Below are 25,978 nucleotides of genomic sequence, written 5' to 3'. Positions count from 1 at the left end.
TCTTATCTGCTGGCCATCTAATACAGTTGTTTTGCATTGTTTTCAGTTGTGGGGGTCTTTTTTCCCTGATACAGTTGTTTGGAGATTTACACTATTGTCTCTAATTAAGAGCCATGGCAACAGGTATTGTAGAGATTAATCAGATAAAAGATACATTTAGTGATCATTCTTATGTGCAATTCTATTAAAATTAATAACTCTAATAAGCACCTGGCAGGCATCTTTCTGCATTTGGGTAATATGCCAGAAGTATAGTGTTCTGGTAGAGAATAATTTATTTCAGCTCAGGTAATGAATTCACTTTTTTTCACTCTGTGAAAGAAATAAGTTGCTCTGCTTTTTATCATTTAGAAGTCTCTGTAAAAGAGATTTTAAAGGCAGTTTTGCATAACTTCTTCTGCAGCCTTTACCCCAATAATTTGAGTACCTTGTAATTGTCCATTAAAAGGATGCAGCTCAGCTGTCCTGGGAGATTCAACCTCTCTTGCATCCCATTAATTTCTCGAGAAGGAAGTGCACAGTGAGGATTTTTCCTAGGTTTAAATAAGTGATTGATTGGATGGTATTTTCACAAAAATATGTGTTTGTGTTGCCAAGACAGACTGGAAGCTTCTTGCCCTCTGATTTTTAGAAGCTGTGTTTATGGTCAGGTTGTTGCATCAGCTGGCTTCTCTGGGTGGTCTCACTGGCAATCCTGATTTACAAATACATGTGAACATTTTTTACTTTTTGTGGCCTCAGTATTAAGTCTCCTATTTTTTTTTCTGTCTGTGAATAGTTGATTAACATAGAGCTCTGAAATATTTTATACCTGTTGCCAGCATCGCCATAATAAAAAATATTTTGTAGCCTCTCTTATTTTTTATGCATGAGTGGTTCTCCCCTTCTCCAGTTGTTACTAATTTTATTTCAAGTGGCTCAAGAAATTAGGATTGACATTAATGTTTCTTCATATAATTATTCTGTGATTACTGAGACTCTGAAGGAGGGATGGAGGCTCATGTCAATGTACTTTATAGCTTTATTTCACAGCAGAAAATACTGTAACCTTGATGATCATACTCCTCTTGTGCTTTGTAGCATTCAACCTTTCAAGATGCTCACAACAGAATTACTTTGATTTCATTTAATAAAGAAAAACATATCTTTCATTAGCCCTTGAAGTACATGAGTTTGTGGTGGATTTTCTTAAATAATTGGATTTTGTTACTTTATTGTTCTTTTATTATTCTTTTTCGAATTTTTTTTTATACAAAATTTGAGTATATTTTATTAAGTTGCATCTTGTGAGCCCTACACTTACTCTAGAGGAAGAAAAAGACAGTTTTTCTAACATTAGATGTTCTGAGGTCATTTGGGAGACTTTTGATTCTGAATGTGTTTGTGCATGCATGAACAATCATTTTTAATTCAGTTATTAACTGAAATCATCAATTGATCTTGAATTTAGAAATGGACTTTGTACAGCGTATAGATCTTGTTATAGTGCAACATTTTATTTGGGCATAGAAAAGGTGTTTTATGCTAGATTACTGTCATCTTGCACAACCAGGGGTTCTTTCCTCATGGCTTCCAGGCACAGTTTGGGGATCTTAATGCAGCAAATTTGTTGCTATTTTTTAGTGTTTGATGAAAACCGGAAGATATCAAAAGAGACTGTTTAATTGAGTGCTCACATCAGACAAGTAACTGAAACCATTAAAAACAACAAAAAAAGAAAGAAAAATATTTTCTTTTCAAATGCTCAAGTTGTTCTGTGATGCGGTTAAGGAATCATATTTTAGACAGGGATGGGAACAAATTGTCATGGGAAATGAAGTTATTTAAGTCAAGACTTGTTATCTGAGTAGAAGAAACTTTCATTTTCAGACATTAGTTAGGATGCTGGTGTAGACAATTGGGAAGAATATGGTGTGGACTGAAGAAATGGCAAGTCATAAATGGGCACTGAGAGGGCCCAGAGCACAAACCAATAAAGCTGGTGGCTGTTTGTAGAAGAGGCATATTTGCGTTTTCCACAGCCTGCACTTCCCATCACGCTTTGGTCATAAATTCCAAACTGTCCAGCTCGGAAGTCCCAGGAGGTTTGTGACAGCCATTTAATAAAACAATAAATTTTTTAGTTCCTTTTGTGCAAGTGCAGCCTGTAATGCAGTATTTTGTTATGAACAGCTCTTTAGGAAGTGCTCCTTTCTGTAGCAGTGTGTGAATTTGGGATGTGATTGCAATTGGTTTTGTTTTGTTTGGCTGTTACAGCTGCCCAGGGGGAAGGCTGTTTCTGTAGGTCTTTTGAAGTCAAGAATGTTATGTAAAATACAGTTGACCATATTCACATTTAGAGAATTTGCCTGTTTTGAGGCCACTGAATATATAAAACCTTGGTTTTCAGACCGATTTATCAACTTCACCTTTAATACACAGAGCCAAAAATCTACAAATCAGCCTAGCTGAGAGGGGAGCTGCACATTTCTGTTAGTTCAGATGTTTTTATTCATGAAAGCTGGGTGAATTTCAGTATGTTTCAATTGCATAACTGGAAATGTTTTCAACTAAGAATGCTGTTGGAGTGATCATCTAATGAGGCAAAATCAAATTCAGACCAAATTTTTGTGCATTCATTTATTTTCTGCATATAGCTTAGTGCTGTGCATCTATTCCTTATGATTTATAAAACATACCCATTTCTTAAGCAGCTCAGTGAAGAGTAAAATTCTGTAGAGATCCAGGCTATGAAACTGATAATACAAATTGGGAGTGGATATATCATATCATATCATGACATAGTTGTTATGGGTTACAGGGCTTGATTTACTCGCATAAGTCATAAATATCCATGGTTTTACTGAAGGCTAGGATTAGGGGCTGCAATGTGCCTCAGACCTGTAGGGATCTGAGAGCTTTTGAGTAGTGTTAATAAACTGTGTCTCTTGAGGGGGAGGGTTGAATGCAGTGAAACCCTTCCCTTAACAGTGGCGATTTTGAGCCTTACAAGATGTGAAAACCCTCGTGTCTCCTAAGTAAAATCAGAAAGTCAAAGCTTGCCTTATTGCTGAGCATAATGTATTGTGAACATAGAAATCTGCATCTGGATTAGGCAGCTGATTGGTACAATTCAATGAATCCATTGGAGAATTTAGAGAGGATTTCATGCTGTTTGCATAATACCAGGGGTGTTTGATGGAATTTGGCTCTGATTTCTATAGTCTTACCAATTATCAGTATGTTAAGTGCAATACTCTTTCTCTAATGCAGTATAATCTTGTTTTTAACTGTTTGATTGCATATATTTGTATCTTTTACATATAATCACCTTTCCTTTCTTTCCTAACAAAATTAATTTAATTGAACTAGAACAAACATACTGCAGATTCTTTTAGTGTATGATTCATATTGTGTTAAAGGGAAGCATAATTTTCCTCACAGCCTTAGAAAAATACATCAAAATAAAGTTTAGAAAAAGGGATAGAAAGCACCTCAAACAAATGACAAGCATTAATTTATTCAGCTGCAGTCAGTCTCTGAGAGTTATATGGGCACTATTGATGCCACTTCCAAACTGTAGCACAAATGAGCTTTATAACCTGTCTTCCTACAATAGGTTTTGCAAAAGAAATTAAAACATTCCTTGCTACCAGATCATGTTTAGGCTAGCCTTAAGACCAGGCATTGATCTGGATGTGGCCTGCCCTATACTTTTGGTGACATACCCTTTGTAGTAGATGTTTGTCAGCACCAAATAAGTTAATAGGATGTAGAGCCCTTATTTGAGACAGTGAATATGCCTCTGGGAAACCAGATTCCATTGAAATTTGGGAAAGCAGAATAAGTGTATTTCAGGAAGAAAGGAAAATTAATTCTTGGTCTAAATTCACAGTAAGAAACAGGGATTATAGAGAAGCCCTGGTTAGAGGCATACTGCCAGCTCAAGTGAGTTTTAAAGCTCAAAATATGCACATTTTCAAATGACAGTTCCCTTCCCCCACAAATATTAGGAGTCTGGGCGGTAAGAAGATAAAAAAGCTGATTTGCATTTATTTTTCTGTCAAAAATTGCTAGAAGTCTTCCCTTTATTCTTAAAGATCAGGGAAGATTTAGGAGGAGAGTTGATATGAAAATTGTGTTACCTTCCAGCCCTGCAGCAATTATCTATATCTTTATTACAGTTATTTTATTTTAAAGTGTTTTTTCTGTTTCCATAATACTTTAGTCGCTCAATTTAGATGCAGTAACTATTGAAAAACTGGAACCATGAATTTGCAGTGGTTGGTGTGCTTGACTTTCAGGGATTTTACGGTGAAACAACCTTGTACTTACAGCTAAATTGATTAGATCAGAATGGACTTATGAGCAATAGGATTGCAAAAAAATTTCTGAGTCACCTCGTGGTCCCCTTAAAGAGGAGAAGTGGAAAGCATGCTCTAAAGGCTAATAAAAATTGCAGTGAGAACATTCCAAGCCCAGAATGTATGACTTCATAAACAGGTTTATAGTGTAACTGGAATTTCCAGGCCACATAATCAACACTTAACAAACGTTTTTAGAACTTGTTAGATGTGTTTCAGTGTGCAAATACCTTGAGTGAAGTTCCATGGCATAAAATTATATTTTCTTCTGAAGCTGCTCATCCTACAAATCATGTTAGTATGAAATGAGCAGTCTCAGTCAGTCCCACTGTTGTAGTTCACAGCATAGTTTATTTTCACTGTTCACTTATTATTTGTGAGTCCCCAGAGTGCTTCTGGTATGGCTGGTGCTAATGAGAAGTACCACAAGGAAAAAGGTAGAAGTAAGTTTGTGAACATGGAGTTTAAAGAAATTGTACTGTGCAGGGTGGTAAAATGCAAATAAATTGGCACTGTGATTGCCTTGGTCCTGTGGCCTAACTTCTTGAGTAATCTCAGCAACAATGGTGCCAGTATTAGAGCACGGAGGGAATACCAACCCTTCTGCAAAACTCAAGTCCTGTCTCCCTATTTGATGAAATTAACTAAAGACAAGGAAAAAAATGGTCAATTTGTAATTGTGTTATTTTGAGCAGTTTATAATCACTAAGTCAGTGAAGGTATTATAGTGGAGCAGATGTGAAGAAGACTGTAACTAGCAAGGTTTTGATAACCAGCACTATTAGACATGTGGCAAGATATTGTGGCCATTTGAGTGCTTGGTTACAAAAGACAAAGAATGGGATTTATTAACATCATACATCAAGAAATGGCAGGAGCTGGAGCATGAGAAGGGAGCATGATGAGGCAGAGCCATGGAGTGAACAGAAAGGATGAATTGTTGGCACCACTGGTAAACAGAGAAGGTGGGAAGTTATTCTTTGAGCCTGTGCTGGTCTGAGACATTGGGGACTGAGTGGATAGGAAGGAAAAGATGGAATGTGAAGCTGTGGGCTGAAGCTTTGCAGGTAGGTTTAGCTCTAAGGGAGGTGCAAAATTCACAAGTAGAGCAAAGAGGAGAAAACAGATGGTTTGGGAGAAAGATGATGATGACTGCAAAAGGGCATGGAAGAATAGCTGCTGAAGGAAATGATGTACTGGTGTTTCTCCTGGTATTGAGAGAACTTTGCTTTGAAATAGTAAAAGTGCTACCAACCACACTTTTCAGTTCTTGTTCTCTATACGAAGCAAATGCAAAAGCTAGTGTCAGACCTGTATATTTTCTATCATTATTTGAAAATTAGTAACCTTAAAAAACAAATGAACATAATTGTTAACAAACAAAGAGAAGATAACTTGTCATGAAGAAGGTTGAGTTTTTGTGACCTGAGGGGTTTTATTTTGTTTAAATCTTGCTGACCCATAAATGGTCAGGTGTGAGCATTCTAGTACATAGAATCAGAGAACAAAATTTCATTCTCTGGGTGCCCTGTTACAAGCAGATCCAACATTTTTAATCCCTTTTCTTTAACAGATTCATTGCTTCTTGCTTTTCAAAAATATGAGTAATGCCATCTGGGGAAGGAATATCTACCAACTACTAAACAAACATAAATTTATTCATGTTTTTTAATCTCTGGGACACTTGAAATATTATGATTTGGTTAGGTAGCTGTCACAGAATTTTCTCTGATTCATCCATCTTATATGGTCTTCCAAGTTATTAGTGATGTGCAGCCTCACCAGTGCCATGACCATGGGGATGGTCACTTCCCTGGTCCTGCTGGCCACACTATTCCTGATACAAGCCAGGGTACTACTGGCCTTCTCAAATTCCTGGTTTCATGACAATAAAAATGCTTGTAGTACATAACAATGAGTAATTAGATTTGGCTATCCATGTTATGATTTTCAATGGATCATAGTAATGTTAGGCCTTATTCAGTAACTCCTTGTCACAGGATCAGATGCTTTAATTATCAGCAGCAGTGTCTAATCAGTTATTTGACTAGAGTTAAGAGAGAGGAGTGATTTCTAAATCTTGGTGGTTTGAAAAAGACTTAATTGTTTGACCAAAGATACAGTTACTATTTGGGGCTCTTCTCTTCATCTGCCAAATCTCTTTCCGAACCCCAGTTTATGGCATTAGACATCTGATAATTTTAAAATTAAATTTAAAAGTGTTTAGCAAAGTATATTTAACAAATAAGGGTTCTCTAATTGTTTTGAATATCTTGTTTCTAAATCCCTAATTGTGATAGGAATATGATTAGGTAAAGAAAATTCAAACATCACTGAAAATGTTTGGTTAATATCTTCTGCATTAATCAGTGAAATAAGTTCATAATTGTTAAATTTCCTATATTTGTTCCTGGCTTCTGAATTAGGAGCTGTAATAGCATTCCTAAAAGGCCCTGGTAAGTTGCCATTCATGGAGACATCCTGTGTAGTGTAGTGGACAGAATATTTAAGCCAAAATATTTTTGCTTTAACCTGAGATAGTGCCAGTCACTGTAGCATAAGTTGAAACAATTAAATTCCAGCAAGCTGATTAAAAAATGACAGTGTTCTACCAAATTAAGCATATGTTGCTGCTAGGGCTTCTACTATATCAACTGAGCTTTCAAAAATTCTCTTTCATGTAGTGTTTGAAAAACCCTCTAGTAGGAATGCTGTCCATCAGGATATTGCTAGGAAGATTAACTATGCACAGCTATGTTAAGTACAGATATTAATTATTAATACAGAAAACAATTTTGCTAACCATTTTGCTATTTAAAGCTTAGACATCCCAACATCCTGTATTTTGAGGGTTTATTTTAATATCATGATGAATTCTCCCATCACCATGTGATAAATAAGCACTAACTAAATACTCTGCTTCTGCTTTTAGAGTACAATTTTTTTGCAGACATAAAAAAGGCACTTCTGTGAAAACTTGCAAAAAAATCTTTGAGAGATTAAGTTACACTCACACAAGCCACAGTAACACTCAGCATAAGTCTGTATCTGCAAATCAATTATGCAATGTGCAGTTCCTTTGACTTTAATTCTCAATCAGTACCTGGGACTTCTGAAGACTCTTGCCCTCAGAGAAGGAATGTTTTTTTGTTTTTTGGGATTTTTTTCTTCTTAAATATTTTTTTTTCCTGCCAGAATACAGAAGGGAACAATTGCAGATGGTTTGCAAGACCCAAGTTTACATGTCTACAGTGAGTGTCTCAATTTTGTCTGAGCATCATGATGGCTCTTCATGGCTCCCTAGTAGCTAAATTTCTGACATACATGCAAGCTGTAACAAACCTTTCCATCGTGCAAATAGGTTCCTTATTTCTCACCTGGATCTACAGTGTGGTAGGCTGGGGAATAAGATTCTGGAAAGCAGAACTGTGGAAAAGGACCTGGGGGCTGTGAAATGCAATTTGAATCTGAATCAGCAGTGCCCTGGCAGCCAGGAGGGCCAAGATTAAGTCCTAGGGAGCATCAGGTACAGCATCACAGGGAGGGAATTGTCCTGCTCTGAGCTGGGGCAGCCTCACCTCCAGAGCTGGGGGAAGCTTTGGGTGTTACAACATAAAAAAGACATTAAACTATTAGAGAGCATCCAAAGGAGGGCAACAAAGAGGGTGAATGTTCTGGAGAGGAAGAATGTATGAGGAGTGGCTGAAATCTCTTGGTCTGTTCAGTCTAGAGAAGACTGAGGGGTGACCTCACTGCAATCTGCTTTGTGAGAGGAAGAGGAGGGGCAGGCACTGATCTCTTCTCTGTGGTGACCAGTGACAAGACCAGGGGAAACAGCCTGAAGCTGTCTCAGGGGATGTTTAGGTTGGGTATTAGTAAAAATTTCTTCACACAGAGGGTGGGCACTGGAACAGGCTCCCCAGAGAAGTGGTCACAGCACCAAGATTGCCTGAGTTCCAGAAGCATTTGGACAATGCTCTCAGGCACATGGTGTGGTTCTTTGTAAAGCCAGGTGTTGGACCTTGATGATCCTTGTGGATGTCTTGCAACATGGGATATTCTATGATTCTATGTGATCGAGTGGGAATGGTAGCACTCTTTTCACGAAGTCACTCAAATTTATGCAAGTTTTAGCAAATTTTTTGTGGTTGCTTGCCATAACTCCTAACTGGTCACTGTGGAGAGAAGTGCCTGCTTCTCTTCATTGGCTGCAAAGAGAGGTTATATAGCTATGTCAGTAGCTGCCTGCCATGAAGAACCCTAAGAGCAGCTGTTACAAACCTCATGCCTACAAACCCTTCAAAAGTCTGTGGTATCTTTGGCTTAGAGTCACTAGGTGGCAGACATTGCCACATTCCAACCTAATTTGAGCACTAAGATCACCCTGCTCTAGCCTTTCCTCACTGCTTCTCAGTAGTGACAGTTGTGAGATTTCGGCACCATCCCATTCCCCTTGGTCTCTCTGCCTCTAGCAGTGGGTCAAGCTTCACACTGGCCAGCCTCTGTCCTTGCTGATACTGGGTTCTAGGTGTATCTGTGTGCTTTGTCTCTCTTAGTCTCTAGTAACCTCATTCTTTGTCTTTCTGTAGCTCCTTGTAATACCAGGAGAAGGGCAGGTTGGTGTCACTCAGGCCTGGTCATGGGCAGCTGGGATATCAGTCATGTTATCCCACCAATCACACTCCATTGGTTGCACTTCTTTCCCTTCTCTGATTAGCAGCTCATGAAGGACTGAATCAAACACTGCTTGTCCCTTCACTGTTCTCAACATTTAGGCCACTTGTGCAATATATGTAGGTTCATATACATTAAAGGCATTTCCCCTGACACAGGTACCAGCTGCTGAGGTAAAGTTAGCAGGTGCAGATCTGGCTCATGTCTCTTGCTGTCTGCTGTTCAGTGTGGGAACAAAACCTTCTTTGTATTCATTATCTTTACCCAAGACTATCACCCAGTCTGGTAGCTGTCTGCACACTGCTGCACTTCTTCTGTCTCCTCACCTTTGGGCCCTTTTTCATATTCACCACATCCTTCAGTTCTGTTTTATCATTTCAGCACAGTACTCATTAGAGAAGTTTTCTAGAAAATCCATCTCATATCATACTGTTTCAGTAGGTTTTCATCTTTGCATCTTGCTGACTCACTGTGGTGTTTGACAGGGTTGGCTACTGAAAATGTCATTCATCACAAGCCACTGGGCTGCAGCTGATGCAAGGCAGGGTGCCACTTTTTTCAAGGTCTGGGCCTTTTCTGGTGATTGAAATACTGCTACAACAAACATTTTGAATTGTAGACAATACTGGTGATCTCAGAGATTTGTGTATCTTTACAGCAACATTTCTCAAAGAGACATAAGTGTTCAATGCATATACATTTTCTGACCCAGCCTCTTCCTGTAATGTTTTACCATGCACCAGTTCTGAGAATAGCAGTAACTTCATGTTGCTGACATCCAAGTGCTGTGATTGAACTTTTAATATATAAATGCAACATATACTTGAAGGACATCTTTTATTTGGCATGCAAGTGAGCAAAGTGCATGGAGTTGTTATTTTATTCCAGTGTGGGCAGGGATCACACATTAACTATGGAATCACAATGCACAAATTTGCTTGTGATGCCAAGCTGACAGTCTCTTTGACAGTCTGTCTATTTTAGTATTTCCCAGACTTTGGTCTATATAAGAAAAATGCTATTCCAGCAAAAAATTGCAGTTGTAACACACTCCGAGGTAACCTCATATCACCTTTTTAAAGACCTGCAATTTTTATTAATTACATTCAGATAAGAATTTTATATTTCTGTTTACTTTTGCTGGCAGCCAGAAAAGACCCTAAAGTCTTACAACATTGGCTTTTGTTGTTCTTTGGGGTTTTTTGTTTGTTGGGTTTTTTGGTTGGTTTGTTTGTTTTTTGTTTTGTTTTTTGGGGGGTTTTTGGGTTTTTTTTGTTTTCTTTTAATGGGAGAGTGTGATGAATGTGACTGGAAGGGATTGGAGTATGCTGCTTAGTATTTTAGCTCATTCTGGGTAGACACTTTATAAAGAGGAAGTTTAAGGTTATTACTATACCCAGCAGGTGACTGAATGAATCTTCTCTGGAAGTCTGAAGAATTGCACTGTCTGAGCTGCTGGGGTTTTCTTTGTTCCTGGGGGGAGAGGAGGAGAAACCAGAGGTATCCTATTCTGCCTGTAATTTGCAGATACCATTGCTGCTGTTTCCTTGTGCCTTATGAGAGAAAGGGATCTCAACAAAGCTGGTTTGTTGCCAATAATGTGACTGATGCACCCTATACTTTTTGCCACTTCCCTAATCTGTAGCCTGGAATGACTAAGTAGAAGAGAGCTTGTTTTTTTTTTTCTTTTCTTTCATGAGTACTGTAATTTCAGGAGGGCTAATGCATTTTTGTGTCAGAAGTGGTGGAAGATCTCAGATCTCAGGAGGAATAGTGTTTCATGGGTCATTTGATTTGTAAAAAGCTTCCAATAAAAAGTCTTATTGCTTGTCTGCCACCTCCACATATATGAGACTCTGTCACACAACATATTCAGCCCAAACACACAAAGGACAGGAGCAGAAAGAGGCAAAAAATGCATTATGTGATCAGAATGTCCCAGAGTATCTGGAAGTGACAGGCCAATCTAGGTTCCAGATTATTAAACTGTCTGTGAAATGTTCCTTCAGTTGTAGAAAAATGCCTGGGGAAGATAAATTAAAAAAAATTCTATGCAAGACACAATCACAACTTGCTTGGCAATTCAACTCTTGTTCTGCCATGGAAAAGATAAGATGGCTTGAGAAAGAGAGTTGTTGGCAATGTCCTTTGTGAACTAGTTTAGATGTGCTGTTGCTGTTGCAAGTGGGGGTTTCTGTGCATTAAAAGGTGATGTCTATTTTGTATATTGCTTTATAAAACCCTTTGTGACATTACAAAGGGAAAATAGAAGAATGATAAACATTGTAAGGTGCCACCAATTAAATATGATGCTTCTGTAGCACAATAAAAAAGTAAAGGTAAGGTGTTAAAATGAAATGGAATCTCCTGAGGTTACTTCATGGTTATCTTTCACTATATCATTTCCCTAATTGCTTCTTTTGGCAGAAGACAGCCTCTGTGTATTGTGGTTCAAGGAGATTTTTCTGTCCTTAATATGTGTCTAGGTTTTATTACTTCAGCTGAAGAGATATTCCTAAAGGAAAACAAAATTAGACATATTTTTTGCTATCAACATTCTGTTATTGGCAAAGTGAGGGAATGGTATGTTCCAGCAACATTTTGTTTGGCTGAAGACTGGAAAGGTGAGTAGCACTTCTCTGTGCCTTGTGTTGTGTATTTATGCCAGAAGTAACTGCTGAGTCTGCAAGCATCAGTTCTTCTTTGCCAAACATAACATAATTACCAAAATGAACAAGAATTAAGAGGTCTGGATGTTATTTCAGTAAATGATTTTGCAATTTATTTTTTGCCTTATCTAGGAACTACTGCCTTTCAAAAACTTAGTGCATTTTTCTGCATTTACGATTCCTTCCAAGGAAGAAACCTACTATCTTTGAGAAGACAACATGCTTAAAATCAGTAACTAATCAATTTCCAGTAACTGACCTAAAAGAGGCAATAATGTTCTCTCACAAATTTAGCATTTGACACCAAATTTGGAAAGAGCTGAGATGATTGATGGTAGGTCTGCCATTCAGAACAACCTAGGCAAGTTGGAGTGATGTGGTCCTTAAAAATTTAGCAAAAACAAATTCAAAGTCCTGCTTGTGGAAAGGAAGGATCTTCTGTAACAGCATGGGCTGGAAGCTCTGGTGTGAAGGATCTGGAGTTGTAGGTAGGCAGCAAGCTAAATATGAGTCAGTGGAGTGCCTTGGCAGCCAGAAGGGCAGAATCTTCTGGAGCTGTAGTAAGAGAATGTTGAGGATTAGTGTTTTAAGGTCACTTAAAGAATTGCCTGCAAAGGTATGGACAAAAGCAGGTTTAACATAAATCGAGAGAAAGTTAATTGGCAAAGTGGACTCGACGACTCGACTACTTATTAGATGATTAAAGCACACCAAGAAAAAGCAAACAAAAATCCCAAATCAATCAATCCAAACCAAAATAAATCTCAAACTAACTATGTGGAGGCTGGGGGAAGAGAAAAGGATAGGAAAGGAAAAGGATCAAAAGGAATATGGAAGAACCTCCTGTTGAGTCACAAGGTTCAGAGTAGACTCTTGTCTACTAAACTGAGCCTAGACTTGAAGAACAGTTTACACCCAACAGCAATTAAGTTAAACTTAGCTTGCTTAACCTTAATCCATAATGAGTTAGGTAATTTAGCAAAGGATTCATATAGAATTTGCTATAGCACAACAGTAACTTACAAATCTAAAGTACTTCAGAATCTGGGAGAGCAACATTCCTAGTTCTTTTGCTATAGCATATGTACACTTGCCTACGTGGAGACATGAAGAATCTATATAAGCTACCTGTGAAAAACTCCCCTCAAATTCAGTGAAATACTGATTTTGGATGCCTTTGCATCTTCTCAGTGTGTGAAGGATTGAATCTTGAGGAGTATGAGCCCAGGATCCAACATCACTCTTTGGCAATCTTCCAAGTATAGCAAACTTGAGAGTGCTCTGGCTGAAAGAGGTGTCCAGCTCAGAGGGAGGTTGCAGCCCATGGAGGTCCAGGGGATTTCAAAGGCTCTCCTTTTGGACCACTGTTTATAAGGCTGCAAAAGAGTGGACTTTAGTCACAGTAATTTTCCATCTGCAATTTGGGTCCGTAACTTTCTTTGTAAGTTCAATAACAAAATTGTTTCACTCAGGTTGTTATTCAAGCAAGAAAAATAAGTTATCAAAGCTGTTTTTTTACAAACGGGAGTTTGTTAGACAGCACTATTTCCCTGGGAACAGACAGTATTTCTGAGAGACTCAAGAGGAGCTCAGCCCAAGTGCAATTCATCCAGTCTGAGGTCTAATAAGCATTTCTCAGATCATAGAGCAGCCTGGAGGGAGAGGGAAAGGAATTAAGGAAGATGCCCCACCAAAGAGGAGCACAGTCAGAAAACTGAGGGGATTGTTTATTCCCTCTTTACTAAGCTCTTGTCAGCCCACATCTACTCCACCAGTCTTGGGCCATTTGACACAAGCAAAGCACAAAGTGGAATAAACTTGGCAGATGGTCATCAGAGAGTCAGGGGGCTGGAGGGTATACCCTTGAGGAAAAGCTCAATGAACTGGGGAGCTCAGCCTGGAGAGGAGGGCTTTGGAGAAATCTAAAAGTAGCCTTCCTCAGTACCTTTGAGGAGATCATTGAGAAGATGCATCCTGTCTCCTCACAGCTGTTCATGATCAGAAATTGAGAGGTAGGAGAAATAAATTGAAATGTGAGAGGATAGAACTGGATAGAAGCAATTGTTCTTTCATCATCATGATGATTAGCAGTGGACCAGAATACGCAGTGAGCTTGTGTAGTCTCTGCCCTGTGAATTTTTCAAGACCTGAGTAGAGAGAGCTCTAAGCAGCCTTGCCTGATCTCATAGCTGGCCCTGCTTTGAGCAACAGGTTGAACAGAACAACTTCCTTAGCTCCCTTCCAAACCTACATTATTTTGTGATTTCATGATATATTTCAGCACTGGCCTTATTGGAAAAAAAACCTTTCCATGTACTTGAAACAACCTCAACAGGAAATGGAGTCAGGGTTTCTAGCACTGATGAATGGGATGATACTTGGAAAAAAAGAGTATGCAGTGACTTCTGTGGTTGGTTTTCTGAATGTGAATCAGCTTGGTGCAAGCTTTTCAGTCTAGTCTGATCCAAAGGAGTGAAATATTGCTTGGTATTTTTCCTTTCTAGGCCTCCCAGTTTTTGAAAACCTAGCTGAGAAAAACAAACCGATACTAAATTTTCAGATACCCATCTCCATATTTAAGAAATTAAAAGCTTTGGAGAGAGTGAATACAAGATCTGCAGAAGTGATTACTAAAATAATTTCCATTTGTCATAAAATGAGATGGGTAATGATAGCAGAACTTCATCAAGCTTGAGAGATAATAGAGTGTAACAGAGAAGTTCTGAGCTGATTATGTTAGATGGTAAGGCTTGATCTGGAACTGTGTGCTGACATCAGCAGACACTATTAGAGCCTATGACAAACTCACATGCAGCTGGAAAGGGAAAAGAAATAAAAGCAACCCATAAATTAAGTGTTGCTCCTACCAAATGGACCTTAAATTTCAAGATGTTCAAATGTTTCATCCATTACAGATTTTTTTCTTATGATTTATGTTACACAGGATTTTGAGGAAAGATATCTGTACTGAGAGAAACATAATTTGAATATTTTCATTTTGAGTCTAAATCTGGTCATAAGAACTGTGACGATTTCATAGGTGGGTCAGAAAGCAGGTGGAGTGAACAGAGGCATGTAAAACCCTGTGAAAGATGTAGCACCTGATATAATTACCTCAATGTAATATTTGTGAATCTTGCATCTTCAAGAAGTACTGTCTTAATTTAAGCAGGTATAAAGCAATGGACTCCTTCCATGATAAGTGAGAATATTTTGATAAATATCAGCATGGGTTACATTTCTCTACAGCCTTAGATTTTTCTTATCTCACTCTTATCAGTGTGAAAAATAGGAAGATGTGCTACAGCTTTTAAATGGAAAACTTGAAGTTTTCCTCTAGAGCCTGTTGAAGGCAATGATTGACTTTGGTAATGTAAATGTCTGTGTATCAGACCAATATTAGTGCTTCTCAGAAGGAGGTGTTATAAACTAAGCTGCATGAAATTGTGTTGAGAACTTTAATCAATATTTTACTCTCTCAGCTAAGAACAGCTAATTGCGAAGGCAGAAGTTTTCCCTGAAAGAAAATTTGAATGTAAAAGCTGATTTTTAGGTTTCCCAAGGAAAGCATTGCAATGATTCTGGATAGAAACAGTTAATGTCACTAAAACTGTGAATTCAAAATTCAGGGGGAAAATTAAAAAAAAAAAAGAAAATAAAGAAACATAGAAGTGAAGTAAAATTGTTACTGTAACAGGAATTATGTTTTATGGGAAAAACTGTTTTTGTAGAAGTACACAGACAGATCTTAACTGGCTGTCAAATATATACAATTCTGACTTGCCATCTTTTGTCACTTTAGAAGTAACAAATAAAATAAAATTATGATGGTTTAAGATATTTTGTGGCCTATTATGGAGCTGCCTGTTTGCCTGTAGTTCTGAAGTATTTGCTGCTGTTCCAAATAGAGCTGAGTTGACTTAGCAGACAGTTCCATCAGAGGTGTGCCGTGGGCTGAGACTGAGAGCAGAGAGAGAAATGGAAAGATTGCCCTGTCTCTGACAGGCTGTGAACACAGCATTTTGTCTGTGGTCCCATTCTGTCATTCCAGTGTGCCTGTTGATTGAGCTGAATGCAGAGGACAAGTATTCTGTCATTTTCAACTCTTATTCATCTGGTTTTAATTAGGGTAACTCCAGGATTTATTATCTTATAGCAGCAGTAGTTTGCAGGGAAAATTTGTTGTGTCGTGTTACTGTTGTGACAATGCCATTCAAATAATGTTGACTTTTATTCAATTCCACTTCTTTTCTCTCTCTAACAGTAATGAATTTAAGGGTGGCAGCAAACCGTCTAGTAGCTTCATTAACATTTATAACTTACAGATGAAAATTAGGAAGGAACAAAATGAGTCTTCCATGACTGATTAACTTCCTATGGCTTTTATTCCTTTTATTATATTGTGGCCTTTCTTTAAGGTTTTTGTTTGTTGTTTTTTGGGGGGTTTTGTTTTCTTTTCTTTTCTTTTTTTTTTTTTTTTTTTTTTTTTTTCTTTTTTTTTTTTTTTTTTTTTTTTTTTTTTTTTAACAATGCATTACTTAATCTGATCAAGTTAAATTCTCTTCCTATTTAATTTGGAATAATTTAAAATTATCACCACATTTTTTCCTAAAACGTATCAGTAATTTAGGAATCTTCTGTTGTGGTCACTGATAGAGTTTTCTAATTGCCAAATGATTCTTTGGATGTAAGGAATTTTTCTGACCTGCTTCTACAAGTGAGAAATCACCTTGAAAATACAAGTAACATAAAAAACTAAGAGATATGGTTGGAAAAAATATTGAAAGCCTGTTATAAATATTTATGGGTACTGAAAATTTAACCACAAATCTAGCTTCTGAGGAAAACAGCAAGGGTGGATTTTGTACAGGGTCACAGTAATGAATTCCTGTTTGTTTACTTGCCCAGTGTTAAAGTATATCAGAATAAATAGCTAGTAACTCCAAATAAACTGAAAGAGTGGAGAGAATTCCAGCTACAACAATGTAGTTTGGAACAGAATTAGGTGTTTCAGGGTATCATTTGAAGTGGTACAGAGCTGGCTGTATTGAGAATTTGCTTGCACAGATCTAGACTGCCTGGAGCCCCTGTGTGACCATTTAAAGTTGTGGTGGAGAAAATTCCTGCTATACTTCTTCCTTCTAAATAATCAGCTTTGTCTTCATGTTGCCTGTAGGGCTTCAAGGTTCTGTGAAATGCAAAGTGGCATGCTCCTGAGGATATGCCTATGGAAATTTGATTTATACCCCCAGAGTTTGAGCTGGTGCACGTATGAGAAAGAGGCTGAGAATTCAGCTAATTGGTTACTCTGCTTCTCTGTCTGACACTTGCAGCAGTAAATACAAATGAAATGGTTTGGAATTTTTGCCTTGGATAGCAGAGGTGCTGTTGGTTATTCCTTCAGCTACAGCTTTAGGGGCAGCCAAATCTTCCTGGCTAAATAATACGAGAGTCACAGCCTGAACATCAAACCACAGATGAAAATTTCTGAAAACTGTCTCAAATTATTTTTTGATTCCCAGTTCTCAATGAGATTCCAGGAATATAAGTTAATTGTCTGATGGAGAGAACAGTCAGTAGGCTGTGCTGTCAGATGATTTTAGCATATAAACACTCCAGGCATAGTACAAAAAGAAAAGAAGAACACTGCATAGAACTATAGCATTCTATATGTGATTCCTCTCCAGGGAAATTTTCCTCCACAAACCTGGATTAGTTGAATGTAGAACAGCAGAACTGCATTCTGCTCATCTTCAACAGTATGAATTCTGGGTTGGATAAAAGAGACCACAATTCTTAATCATGCTGAATGTTGTTTGGCTTGTTTGTTTCTGTCTCAGGTGGGAGTGAAGTCCTTTCACTTTCCACTGGGAATGAATAAATAACAGCAGTAAGTGGAGGTGGAATCCTCTGTAGAGTGAAGTGGGAGACCACCCGAGGGTGAGCAGAGCAGGGGTGGATTTACCATCTCCCATAGAAACTGCAAAGGCTCTTACAAAATTAATTCTGAAGAGTGTGGGATGGAGAATATTTCATGTAATATTTGTCAGCTACCCAGTGCTGTGACCTAAACTCAAAAGTCGCACACATACCCTGAGAACTCAGGAACTGCTTGATGTAGTTTCAGAGAAGATATTGATCACACTTGGTATGTTTAAACCAGGACCATTTCTCAAGTTCAGCTGCAAGCCCTGAACATTCATGACTTCTGAGACAAGAGCTGTGCACTCAGCATTTTCTGATGTGTCTTTTTTTTTAGGCCTTTTGATTTGGACATCAAGGGGATTGAAACTGTGGGACACTTTGCAAGACCCCAGTCATTTAGGTATGGCTGCAGTCTGAGGTCTGTGCCTCTGCAAGAAGGGGTAGTGTCTCCCCACTTCAGAGCAGCAACAAGAAAATAAACACAGCATAAATTTCCAAGATTCAATACTCCTTGATCATAGGAACAGTGAATTCTCTGTCCAGTTTATACCAATTGCTTGGTGTCCTGTAAGCAGATAACTAATCATATCACTAGAGTCACAGCATGCTCCTTCACAAAAGGGTGGGAAAGCAGTTTCCATAGAAGAATGATATGAGAAAAGAGAAAAGTTCTGTCTTTAAGTGAAAGAGTATAGCTATGGGGAGGGATAAAGATAATTTCTAGAGAACGAGAACAGAACCTGAGGTTCTTGTCACAGAAAGACTGGGAATGTGTCAATCACAATGTGAGATGCAGAGAATCTCCAACTGTGATGTGTACTTCAGTGGGATGCTCTCCAAGAGATATTTTCTTAGGTTATTTAATCAAATTTGAGAAACATTAATAAATTAGATGAGATGAGACATCCTGCTCTGATAGGGAGATACGCTGACAGGTCTTAGCAACACTTTCTAAACTGAGTCATTCTGCTTAGATGCCTGAAGTGGGAGTTCTGACCATCCCACCAGTGAGACTGGAGAGGTCCATGTAGTTTAGTGAAGCCCCCTTCTCTGATAACCCATTTTCCTGTAAATGGATCAGGATTGGCAGCACTGCCTCTGCTACAAGGTACATTCTCTACCTTCTGGATGGGATGGTCCTTTTTATTCCTCACAGAGATCCTTTTAGATCCTAGATGTCACTAGAGCACCCAGCAAGTTAAGCCCAAAATGCCTGGGGAGCTGAAGAACAGAAAATGGACCAGCTGACTGGGGTGGTGAAAGCAGAGGCAGAAGAAACAGTGCCTCTGAAGGAAGGTGATGTAACTGGCACAGGAAGTCAGAGGTGTAATGTGGAATAAAGTAGGTGTTGAAATGTTATTTCTCTGAGGATTTAAAGCTTTGCACTGCTGAAAAATTGTTCACCCAGTTTCTTTTTGTGTTGGTTTGTCAGTTGTGATTATATACCAAAACAACCAGGCCTATTCTGAAACTGGTTTCCTTGGCCAGAAAGTCTAGATTTATCACTGAACCACCTAAGTTAGATGTGTGAACATAAACAGTGTGATTTTCCCCTGTAGACAGCAGAAGCTGTATAAAGTGTATAAAAGTGTAAATAGCAACACTTGTAAGAAGTTATATTAGTTGTCTTATCACTCCACCCCCTCCATTTTCCCCAGTTAGAGAGCTTTGGCTGAACACTTCCACATTGGAGGTGGGTATTACCCAAATCCAGCAGAGCTGTTTGCTGTGACCCTGTTAGTGCAAATCCTTGTCTTCAGGCCATGTCCTAGGCGTGAAATCCAGTGCTCCTCAGTTAGCTTTGGGAATGTCAGTGCCTCTGGCTGGCAGACACAGAAAGCTAATGGGGGGCCATATCACAGCCCTTGTGGTTTGAATTTCTCTTAATGAAACTTGGGAGTGACCTACACCAGGATATGTATGAGGGGAAGACAAGAAATCTGCCAAATCTCCCGTGCATCTCTGTTCCTTCACGGCCTCACATGCACATCATTTGCTGCCTGTGAAGGGTAGATATAGAAGTGAAACCACAAGCCTGCAGCATATGTTCTGCCATACTAAGGATTATTATTCATCACCACCCTATCACCACCTCTGGCTGCTGCAAGGCCACTGGTATCACTTCCCTTTCTCTTGCTCTCAGATGTGGGGCATGGTACTGACAACCAACAGCAGCACATTCATTTTGTTCTGCTTAGAATTTCTGGCAGTTACTTCTGCAGTGGTATCTACCTTACTGTGTCATCAGGAGATAAACTTCCAGGTTTTGTGGGGGGAGTTGGGTATTTTTTTACTACTGGGTGATTTCAGTGTGCTCCTGACAGTAAATTCAGATTATATAGCCTAAAAATTTGTACTATTAACTTTCACATATGTAGGACTGTTATCCATTTACTTGAAAAACATGTTTGTTTCCATCAAATGGCCTTACAAGAGAATAATTAGCATATGGAAAATATATGGCATTTTACCAGGTTGGAACTGTGCAGAAGAGTTAAATCTACTCATGAAATATGTCTCTTACTAGTGTTTAAAAGATTTGTGTTTGGGAGAAACTCTTGATGTTTAGGTGTTCCTATTCACAAGGCTAATTTAAATGTGTAGGATGTTTGTAAAGCAAGCAAGGCATCCTTTTCATAGCTGAGTATGTTGAGTTTTGCCAAGGTGCAAAATTGTATGTTTTGAGCTATTGTGCAGCAACTGAATTGCTGATTACATCAGTATTCAGCAGTCTCTGATCTGAGTTCCTGGCTCTGATCACTAAATGACTTAATTAACTGATTTGTTAGTGTGACAGATTCATAGTTGCAGAGAGTAATTTATAAATACCATGTGCGGAACAATTTTTTGTTTGCTGCACATACTATTAATTAGCTAATAATTTTGCCAGAAAATGCATTCAGGATAGCATTTATTCCTCCTGATATTCATGTCTTCTGACAAACAGCAATGCCAGATTCAGCCACCAATGGATTGAGAATGGCAAATATTCCCCAGGACAGCAAGTTTTGTCCTGTCTGTAACTGAGGGAGGCTAAGATGTTTTGGGGAGTTTCAAACACCTAGTACTGTTCAGAAAATGTTACATAGAGAGGCAGACCTTCTAAAAGAGGAGTTTCCAGTGGATCCAGAGAATGGGAAAGAGCATGAGGAGGGCTGAGCCTAACTGGGCCTCTGGGTAATACAGATAAAAGCAGCTCTTCTGTGGATTCAGAACTTCTCATGCTCTGTTGTTCTTATTGCCATGACAATACACTGTATTTTATACAGAACAATTCACCTCAAGACATAAGACACCAGGCCAAAAGGGGCTGGGCTAGCCTACTAGCACTTAGTCACTAAAAGAGATAGATCTGCTCTTCCCAATTCTTGGCTGCATGCCTCCCTGCCAGCTGGCAGAAAGATTTTGTCCCATGTAGGACAAGGCTGGGAGGAGATGTGACTGGGAATGGTACTGGTCCTTTCCATACTAGGAAGCCATCAGCTCCTGTCAAGCAGCCCATGAACTACTCTGATTCCAAGGGTCTATTCACTGGATGAGGCTGCTCAAAGCTGAGGTCAGGCATTCATTCACAGGCTGGGCACACAGGGGTTTCTGCCCATGTGAGCTTGCTGGGTAACTCAGACCATTCTGGTTGAACTGGGCCCTGCAAGGCTGTGCCTGCCTGCTTGGGAAGGAAATGAAGTTCACCAGGAGGAACAGAAAGCAGGCTGGGCTGGGTGGTGAGCAGCATCTGAGCACCATCTGGGTTTGCTGATATTATAATCTGAGCTGATGCAGGAGGCTCGTGCTTGAGCACAGTCAACATCAAGCTGGCTGGTTTTACTCATAGATGAGGACAAATGAGTCTTGTGAGATCTTCCCTTGGCTATGCAGTCATGGCAGGCATCTGTTGTAGACAACAATGGGCAGCTGAAAAGGATGGATAGACTATGTTTTCAGTCATCAGAGCTCATTCTAATTTCATTAGTGGTCCAGGCTTTTAACTTAAGCATGGTTTTAAAAAGTTTATGGTGAAAGAATGAAAATCACAGAATGGGTCAAGTTGGAAGGGATCATCTGCTCCAACCTCCCTGCTCAAGCAGGGCAATCAGACATTGCACAGAATTGCATCCAGAAAATTCTTGAGTATTTCCAGGAAGAGAGACTCTACAATTTCTCTGGTCAACCTGTTCCAGTTCATGGTTACTCACACAGTAAAAAAAATTCCTGTTTTAGTATTGCGTAGCTTTTCTGTGGAAGAGTAACAAAAATGTAATATTGCAATATTAAGCACTAAATGGGTGCCTATTCATGGAGCCATTTATTTGTGTTGTTATAATAATTTTATTGGTCTTTATTGATTTTTCAGCCAAACCTTTTACTCCCTGGGGCATTGATGGAGTAACATTTGCTTTGTGGAGCTTGTAGTTTGCACAGTTTTTCATCTTACACTGGAAATACATGAATGAATGACTACTTCCAGTTCAGTTGGTATTTTTTTCATTATGTTGGCTGCTATCTGCTGGCTCCTTGCTCACTTAGACTCTAGTATTTATATTGCCTGTAATTTCTAGTGAGCGATATGAAAACAAATTCAGATGATCTTCTCATGACAAGGAAATAGGAAAGAACCTCAGCCCATGTCTATTGCTGAACATCCCACCTAAGTTCCTGAGTCGATGTTAAGGTATGGCTGCACCTGGAACTAGAGGGGCCAGGAAAGGTGAAATGCAGAGATAAGAATTCCATGGCCCTGCTAATATCCCTAGTTCCTATCTCTTCTATTGTCTTGAGAAGAAATTAGGCTGGTTTTCTTTCTTTCTGTTTAATTTCTGCCATGGAGAGAATGCCCTTATGGAGGCAAGATTTAATTTCTGTATGCATCATCAGGACTGTTCAACAGTGTTTCCACAAGGCATTGGAGAGTAACACTGAATTTCTTTGTAATTGAGAGTGTTTTGTCTTTGGCAAGAGTTGGCAGGCAGATCTGCTCTAAGGCTTCTCAGAAGCTTAGGCAAAACTGTAGGAAAGTGTCTGGATTTTCAGTGGATACAAAGTTTAGGCAGACAGCTTGACTGCACCTCAAGCCACTGCTGACCCTTTGGCTGGCAGTGAACCTAGAATGGTGCAAGTCAATAATAAATTAATATAGTTTGTTCCATGTTGCCATCTACAATCTTTGTGAATAACAAAAATTCACATAGTTTTGGTATAAAATCAAGTAATATGAAAGACTTTAGAATTTCCTATCTCCTCTACTAGATATAGCCAAACTCTTCACAAAATTAAATTATAAAAAAGCATTGGCTTATTTCTGAATGAAAGATACCCTTACACTTGATTCTGCTCTCTAGAAGATGGGATTTTAAACCAACTTCTCAAGATCTGAGACAAATGGCATTAGATAAATAATGTGGTGTTGCAGGATCTGCAGGATTTTTGCTGAGTGAAGAACATAGGAGGCATTTTCCTGGCCTCCAACAAACTCTTTTATTCTGTTAATATACAGGTGAATCTGATTTTTGGTGTTTTTACACTGACAGGCTCGAGAAAGTTTTAGAATAGGAAAATTTACTGTATCTATGGAGAAAATGGAGTAAGAGAGCAAACTCATTTGAGTTTTAAAGAAAAGAAAGGATAATTGCAAAACTTCATGTGGGACTTCCAAAAATCAGTGAAGACTTTCCAAAAGCATGACTGTTGCAGAAACTGCTCAGAGAAAGCAAGAGATACTTGAATACAGGTTTACTATGTGACTCAGTGTAGTTCATCCATGACCTTTCTTTAAGAATAAGACTAAATTGTTAATAATGGTATTTATTTGCTCCTTTTTATGTTTCCCCCTTCAGAATGAAATGAATGTTTTGTGTGAAAATTTTGGAAGTCTTTTTATTTTTGTTTTGTGTACGAAAATCTAAAAGCCTTTACAGGAGGAAAGAATTGGTACTTGGTTCTTTCAAGCTTTTTCTTGAGTAATACCTATCCAAAAGTGGGACACTGTTTTATCTTCTTCCATTGGGCAGCTATTGCAGTTGTTTTGTAGTGCAGGATTGCCTGGGCATTTAGGGAAGCTGAGTTCATCCCCTTTGTTAGCTCTCCACCCCCTGCTCCTCAACTCCCTCTTCTGCTCTAGTGGTCTTTCCAAAAAGAAAACGGAATCTGTAGAATTGTTGAGAGAAAGAAAGAGGCAAAGAATAATTTCAGTTGGAAAAGACCCTTTCATTCATTAAGTTCAACCGTGAACTCAATGCCACCAAGTCCAGCACTAAACCATGTCCCTCAGTGTCACACCTACACATCTTTTAAATACTTCCAGGGATGGAACTCAACCACTTTCCTGGCCAGTCTGTTCCAGTGCTTGACATCACTATCAATGCAGAGATTGGTAATGTCCCACCTGAACTTTCCCTGGTGCAGCTTGAGGTTGTTTCCTCTCATCCTGTTGCTTGTGGCTCTGGTGACGAGACTGATCCCCACCTGGCTACAGCTTCCTGTCAGACAGGTGGAGAGTGATAAGGTCATCCCTGAGCCTCCTTTTCTCCAGGCAAAACAATCACAGCTCCCTCAGCTACTTCTCACATGACTTGTCCTCTAGACTCTTCATCAGTCTTTTTTTGTTCCCATGATTATAGGAAAACTTGGGAAACAAGAAACTGAAGCAACAGCAAACACTGATGTTAAATAATGTAAGACTTTTTGTATGGGATGTACCCAACTATTAATTGACATGCTTTCATTTGAGACCTTGTGATAAATTGTTCTGGTCTTTCTCCACTGTAACCAAAGTCACAGAAAGACTGAATTAATATCCACAGCCAACCCCATTTGTTGAAATTCCAGTGATCCATGATGTTTAATCAGAAAAGCCTCCTCCTTAAGTGTGGACAATACCCATTTAAAAAAAATGGGCTGCTTTGAAGGTAAATGATGTATGTAGCTCTGAATTTTATTGGCAGTCTGAATGCAAAAGCTTTGGATTCCAAGTAGAAGGGTGACTGAATTGAGAGAAACTTTTTTTTTTTTTTTTACTTAAGCTGTATCAGGCTATCTTCTTTATAGAAGTTTGTGTATGTGACATATGCAAGAACTGTGAGAAGCAAAGTGACATATGTGCTTTGCTTGGGCCAAAGTCCTAGAAATAAGCCGGATATGAGTTAGTTTATGTGATACATGGAATGCTAAGAATAGAAACCGCCACCTTTGCTGTTAGTGTTATCATCCAACTAACATTTTTGTGTGCTTCAAAGTGAAGCTAAAGTATCTTAAAATGAATGGCCTTTTTTTTTTTTCCTTTTTCCTTTTTTCTTTCATGCAGAGGTTGACACTGCAGGGAAAGAGGGAATCTTAGTGTTCCAATGATTAAAGACTGCCATCTGGAAATTACTGAAGTAGCCTCATATAAATATCTACCATATAGATTAAATTAATTTAATTCACTATGATCAAAACTCAACAGTTTTTTGGAGGAAAGAGGATATAAAGACTTCAAAGGGACCAGCATTTAAATTATACCCACATTTAGGAGAGCTTAAAGTTGTGCTGCTATAGTGAAGATAGGATATTTTTTGTGTTCTTAACTATTTAAATTGTGTAGGGAATTTCAAGTTTTCAATAGAAATCTGAACAGCAAAAATATATTCATGGGTGCTGTACTGAGTTAGATTAATACTGTAACAAAAGTTCTACTTTTACATACTCCAAAAACCTGAAATGGATTATATTGTTTTGTAATGTCTTTCTATTGAAACTGCTAAATGGTATTCCTTCCACACTTAAATTTCAGAGAGATCAAGCTACCATTTTAAAATCTGTTGTATTATGAAAAAATATTTTTAGGCTTTACGTGAGGAATAGTTATTTATGGAAAAGAAATGAGGAAGGAGTTGAACTTCTGAATCCTATTTCCAGAGTTAGAGCTCTTTTTTTGATGGCAGTGTTTCATGCCTTTACCTCCCTTGTGAACTCACAAAAAAAAACTATAATCTCTGGGACGTGGGTGTTGTTGAAATACTGAATGAGCTCTGATGTTTATGACAAGAGTGAGTTCTCAAGGATTAAGGCAAAAGAATGCGTCATTTCTCATTTGTGTCGGCACATGAACAATAGTCCAAGATAGTCTACTTGAAATTTTTTTGGTACCTCTGTGGATGTTCAGAAATAACTCTCATGCATCTAAATATTGTCAAGACTTGCAGAATTCTTACATATCTGTAGTCTTGATTGTCAGCTGAGCAAGGGATTTTAGAATCTTCTTTTACTGCCTGAGGTCTCTAAGCAGAGCTGGCAGCAGTGACCAATGTTGCAGTAAGTTTCTGAGCCATTCCTTTCACAAAAGTCTCCCCTACAACAATATGCATGTGTAAGTTATCATCCACATAAGCAGGG

General features: G+C 38.6%; 1 long non-coding RNA gene across 1 annotated transcript in view; it reads left to right on the top strand.

The window, feature by feature from the left end:
* The window catches only part of LOC306799355, a 140,300-nt gene extending 115,174 nt beyond the window's left edge, over window positions 1–25,126 (top strand). The window contains exons 3-5 of the long non-coding RNA XR_013773587.1: window positions 24,226–24,279; window positions 24,386–24,513; window positions 24,909–25,126. This is a non-coding gene — a long non-coding RNA (uncharacterized lncRNA). The remainder of the gene's footprint in view (window positions 1–24,225; window positions 24,280–24,385; window positions 24,514–24,908) is intronic.
* Window positions 25,127–25,978: the final 852 nt, after the last annotated feature.

The sequence above is a fragment of the Erithacus rubecula genome, assembly GCF_903797595.1.
Source record: "Erithacus rubecula genome assembly, chromosome: 3".
Classification (NCBI taxonomy): domain Eukaryota; kingdom Metazoa; phylum Chordata; class Aves; order Passeriformes; family Muscicapidae; genus Erithacus; species Erithacus rubecula.
Note: the sequence above shows the minus strand (reverse complement) of the source record. Positions and strands in the feature narration are given on the sequence as shown.